Genomic DNA, 5,953 nt, shown 5'->3' on the forward strand with positions numbered 1-5,953 from the left:
TGATTTCTCACTTTCTGTCTCTCTATTTTTCTCTGTCTTTCTGGTGAATGCATGTGCCCTATAGTAAAAACCTCTCCAAAAAAAGAAAGAGAAAAAAGTTGAGTGATTAATGTGCCCAGTGAGTAAAAGACTGACTCCCAGTCAGCCTGACCCAGGCCCATTGCTCTGAGCCATGAATGGCTACATCAATGACAAAGACATGTCTGGAGCTAACAGAGAGGAAAGGAAATTTTATCTGGGTTCTTATTTTCCTCCTGGATCTTCCCCTAGGGTAAAATCCTAGATGGCTTGTCTTCTTCCTCCCTGGGGCATGCCCTCAAAGTCCTGGTTACCGACCTCTTCTGGGAGACTATGCCAAGACCAGATTCCCTTCTCAGTGGGAAATTGGCCTACCAAAAACACAAACTTGTTTAGTGCAGGTCTCAGCATGGCCCCAGACATCATCAAACCATGGCCTGCCTCAGTGTTCCAAACCTCAGATATAGAAACCAGTCCAAACCACTGAGCACACAGGGCAGCTGGTCTGACAGACACCGGGTTACCGAGTGGAATCTAAAGGCTGAGGGCCTGCCAGGGATGGGAAACCACAAAATGTGAAACCCTGGGAATCAGCAGAGACTCTGGGCCCCACCTCCACTCTCCTCTGCAGTATTCTCCTCTTCTCACAGGCTGGATTCTCCTGTCTACATGATGGGTGGGAGAGGGCCCCTCAGTTCTCATTCTGTGTCACATGGACTCCCAGCCCAGAGAAATAGCAGTTCTGACTCAGAGTTCCAAGTTTCAAAGATGGAAAACTTGGGAAACCAGCAGATGGCACGGAGGTTAATGCATTGGATCCCTCATGGCCAAGTGCATGGTTCAAATCCCTGACTGGTGGCTGGAAACACAGGCCAGACACATGTGCATGTGTGCCCAGAATTCAGAGAGGAGAATCAAGGAGAAGGGATTATAGTACTACCATTGCCCTGGGTATACTTTCTTGCTTTCTCTCTTTCTCTTTATCTCTCTGTCCCTCTCTGGTGGGCGCACATGCTCTATAATCAAAATAACAAATGGCCCGCCTTGGGTCTGGTGTCCATCTCTGTTTCTTGGCGTGGCTAAAAGTAGGGTAGAACTGAAGCAGAAGCACCTTCATCTTTGAACTTTACGTTATACTTGCTTCCTCCTTCTTCCCAGAGTAAATAGAATGATTAATAGTCTTACTGTTGGGACCAACAGTTGGCATAATGGCTACGTCAGTGGACTCCCATGTAGTTGACCATGGTTCAAGTCCCAGACCCATGGCTTAAGCTCATGCCGGGCACGTGTGCCTGCATGCCCAAGATCCTGAGAGGAGAATGGAGGAGGAGGGATTGCAACATGACCATTCTCCCCCCAGGGGGTGATTTCTCGCTTTCTGTCTCTCTGTCTCTCTCAGTCTTTCTGGTGAGCTCACGCTCTCTATAGCAAAAACCTCTCCCAAGAAAAATAGCCTTATTGTGTTTGCTAAGTAGCTCAAAACCTTTTTGCGTAACTGTTCCTTGGCGATGTAATCCCCAATCACCAGGCCCCCCACCTAGAGCCACGAGGGCCATTAATCAAAGGTTTGGAGAGTGCCTTTAGAAATAATCAATCTGCTTGATTCAGCTTCTATAACTGCTATCACATGGGAACCCCACTCACCCCAGCAACTGAGAATTGATTATGATCTTTGCCTTTATAAGTGCCCCTCTCCTTTCACTCGAGGCTGTGGGATTTTAAGATACATGAGTCCCCCCATATGCTGCTGGCTTAACCAATAAACTCCAATAAATTTGGCTATGTCTGAATGCCCCTTTATTCCTCGCTGAGTAGACTATAACAGGATCACTATGCAAAACGGTTGTCAAGGGCAGAAGCCCTGTTGTGAGGGACTAATAGGACCTTTCAGGAGATGGGAAGGCATGCAGTGTTGTCTCCACTGCAATAGACACACGCATAGGAACTACAGACACATGTGTGTGCTGAGTGTGCATGTGGGCGTGCTATGCAATCATGAGAAATGGACACGCAGTGAGGCGAAGGTGGTGCCAGTGAGCCTGCACAGCAAAGGCACTTGGCCTCACGTCTCACTTCAGGGAGGGGGCCCATCTACCAGCCTTGCAGGGTTGAATTATTGCAGGCATGTTTTCTTCATACCATTCACTCCTTTGTGTACCCATTTCTCTGCAAATACATCCCTTAGAGATGCCTTTTCAGGACCAGAAGTTGGCGTAATGGCTATGTCACTGGACTCCCACACGGAGGTTAATGCATTGGATCCCTCATGGCCAAGTGCATGGTTCAAATCCCTGACTGGTGGCTGGAAACACAGGCCAGACACATGTGCATGTGTGCCCAGAATTCAGAGAGGAGAATCAAGGAGAAGGGATTATAGTACTACCATTGCCCTGGGTATACTTTCTTGCTTTCTCTCTTTCTCTTTATCTCTCTGTCCCTCTCTGGTGGGCGCACATGCTCTATAATCAAAATAACAAATGGCCCGCCTTGGGTCTGGTGTCCATCTCTGTTTCTTGGCGTGGCTAAAAGTAGGGTAGAACTGAAGCAGAAGCACCTTCATCTTTGAACTTTACGTTATACTTGCTTCCTCCTTCTTCCCAGAGTAAATAGAATGATTAATAGTCTTACTGTTGGGACCAACAGTTGGCATAATGGCTACGTCAGTGGACTCCCATGTAGTTGACCATGGTTCAAGTCCCAGACCCATGGCTTAAGCTCATGCCGGGCACGTGTGCCTGCATGCCCAAGATCCTGAGAGGAGAATGGAGGAGGAGGGATTGCAACATGACCATTCTCCCCCCAGGGGGTGATTTCTCGCTTTCTGTCTCTCTGTCTCTCTCAGTCTTTCTGGTGAGCTCACGCTCTCTATAGCAAAAACCTCTCCCAAGAAAAATAGCCTTATTGTGTTTGCTAAGTAGCTCAAAACCTTTTTGCGTAACTGTTCCTTGGCGATGTAATCCCCAATCACCAGGCCCCCCACCTAGAGCCACGAGGGCCATTAATCAAAGGTTTGGAGAGTGCCTTTAGAAATAATCAATCTGCTTGATTCAGCTTCTATAACTGCTATCACATGGGAACCCCACTCCCTTTCCTCTTCACTCCCTCCTCAGTTTCCATTGTAATCACCACATCAACTCAGAATTGATTATGATCTTTGACTTTATAAGTGCCCCTCTCCTTTCACTCGAGGCTGTGGGATTTTAAGATACATGAGTCCCCCCATATGCTGCTGGCTTAACCAATAAACTCCAATAAATTTGGCTATGTCTGAATGCCCCTTTATTCCTCGCTGAGTAGACTATAACAGGATCACTATGCAAAACGGTTGTCAAGGGCAGAAGCCCTGTTGTGAGGGACTAATAGGACCTTTCAGGAGATGGGAAGGCATGCAGTGTTGTCTCCACTGCAATAGACACACGCATAGGAACTACAGACACATGTGTGTGCTGAGTGTGCATGTGGGCGTGCTATGCAATCATGAGAAATGGACACGCAGTGAGGCGAAGGTGGTGCCAGTGAGCCTGCACAGCAAAGGCACTTGGCCTCACGTCTCACTTCAGGGAGGGGGCCCATCTACCAGCCTTGCAGGGTTGAATTATTGCAGGCATGTTTTCTTCATACCATTCACTCCTTTGTGTACCCATTTCTCTGCAAATACATCCCTTAGAGATGCCTTTTCAGGACCAGAAGTTGGCGTAATGGCTATGTCACTGGACTCCCATGCAGTCAACCATGGTTGGAGTCCCAGACCTGGTGGCTTAAACTCACACTGGACATGTGTGCATGTGTGCCCAAGATCCCAAGAAGAGAATAGAGGAGAAGAGATTTCAGCATGGCCATCCCTCCTGGGGGGTGATTTCTTGCTTTCTGTCTCTGTCTTTCTGGTGAGTGCAAGCACCCTATAGCAAAAAGCTCTCAAAAAGGAAAAAAAAAAAAAAAGAGAGAGAGAGATGCCTTTTGGCCACACTGGTCTGAGACCAGCTGACCAGAAAGACCAACATATGCAATTCCATCTCCATCAGTGTCAACAATTTTCATGGTCCAGTTTCAAAATAGCAAGACAGCACCTTTAGGGTTGCTGCTGTGTGCAAGTTGCCTCTAATAAAGGGTGCAGTCAGATTCACCTGTCAGACTTCCCCTGGGTTCTCTCTGCAGGGTCTTTGAATTTAAAACTTCACCCTTGAGTAAAAGCAACAGCATCCCTCCAACTCCCCACAGGAAATCTACACAAGAAGTGTTTTCACGTGGTTTCCTGAACTACTAATGAGGGCTGAGAACAAAATGTGAAGGTTCCATTAGCTCCAAGGGAAGTCACTACTGCAAGAAATGGGCTGACCACGTGAGAAAATAGAAATGTAGAGCCTTTATTAGGAGTGCTTCCAGATGAGGTTCACTGGTCCGACAGAGAAAGAGAGAGGGGTCCAGAGACCCCTAGGGCGGGGTTTAGCAATTTTTATAAGGGTCTAGGGAAGGGGAGTGTCTTAGGGGTAGGAATGGTACATGTATCATAAAGGTTTAGGAGGAGAGCAGACTAGTGTGCCACGTAATGTCTGGTGTCATGTGCAGAATAGAGCACCTTGTACAGAGTAGAGCGCCGTGTGCAGAGTAGAGCAGCATGTACAGAGTAGAACACCATGTGCAGAGTAGAACACTGTGTGCAGAATAGAGCGCCATGTGCAGTGTAGAATGCCATGTGCAGAGTAGAACGCTGTGGGCAGAGTAGAACACCGTGTGCAGAGTAGAGCACCATGTGCAGAGTAGAGCACCATGTGCAGAGTAGAATGCCTTGTGCAGAGTAGAGCACCATGTGTTACATCTGGGTTAGATCTGAGTGCAGTGCAGGTCTGATAACAGGCTAGATCTGGGCTCTATCAGCCAACTAGGGTGTGGCATCCAAGCTGCCTCTGGCCTAACAGTTATTATGTTGATGGGTTCCTTTTTTTTTTTTATTTTTTTGAGAAGTTTTTGCTATAGGGCACGTGAGCTCACCAGAAAGACAGAGAGAGACAGAGAGACAGAAGCAAGAAATCACACACACACACCCCCGCCAGGGGGATAGCCACACCACAATCCCTTCTCCTCCATTCTCCTCTTGGGATCTTGCGCATGCACACACAGGTGCCCGGTGTGAGTTTAAGCCACCAGGTCCAGGTCTCAAACCACGGTCAACTACATGGGAATCCAGCAATATAGCCATTATGCCAACTGCTGGTCCCTTTAATTTTTTTAACTTTTATTTATTTATTTATTTTTATTTTACCCAAGAGAGTCAGAGAGAGAGAGAGAGAAAAAGTGAGAAAGCAAGCCACCAGGTTCGGGACTCGAACCGCAGTTGGCCATGTGGGAGTCCAGCACCCCTAACCACCATGTCACCTGCTGGACCATGTGGATGGGTTCTAGCTAGTTGTCCACAGAGATCCTGTAAGGTTCTGTTAGTAAAGCTCTTCTGAACACCATCTGGTTTTGCTCCAGGCCTGACAAGAAACCCAGGCCAGACCACTGCAAGACTGGTCTTAGCAGGAGCCTCCACCCCAGGTGCAGCCACTATAAGGTCACAGTGGACAATGACACAAAGCATTACTGAAAACCTCTCCTGCATATCAGTCTGCATACAGTCTCCCAAAACAGCTCGATTGCCCAATTAAAAAAATTAAAAAAAAAAAACCTCCCTTCTGGCGAGGGGAGGGTGGGGTGGGGGAAGGGTTAAGGCACTTTCAGCCCAGGTGCTCTTTCTCTCAATAAACTTTTCTTTTTTCTTGAGATGATGCCTCCCTGAGTCTTACTCCAGAAGCATGCTAGATTCTGAGTAAACTCAGAAAAGACCACGTTTCTCTACCAAATTCTTTCTTCTTCTTCTTCTTCTTCTTCTTCTTCCTCTTCTTCTTCTTCTTCTTCGTCTTCTTCTTCTTCTTCTTCTCCTTCTTCTTACTTCTTC

This window comes from Tupaia chinensis, unplaced genomic scaffold (genome assembly GCF_000334495.1).
Source record: "Tupaia chinensis unplaced genomic scaffold, TupChi_1.0 Scaffold138725_1, whole genome shotgun sequence".
Classification (NCBI taxonomy): domain Eukaryota; kingdom Metazoa; phylum Chordata; class Mammalia; order Scandentia; family Tupaiidae; genus Tupaia; species Tupaia belangeri.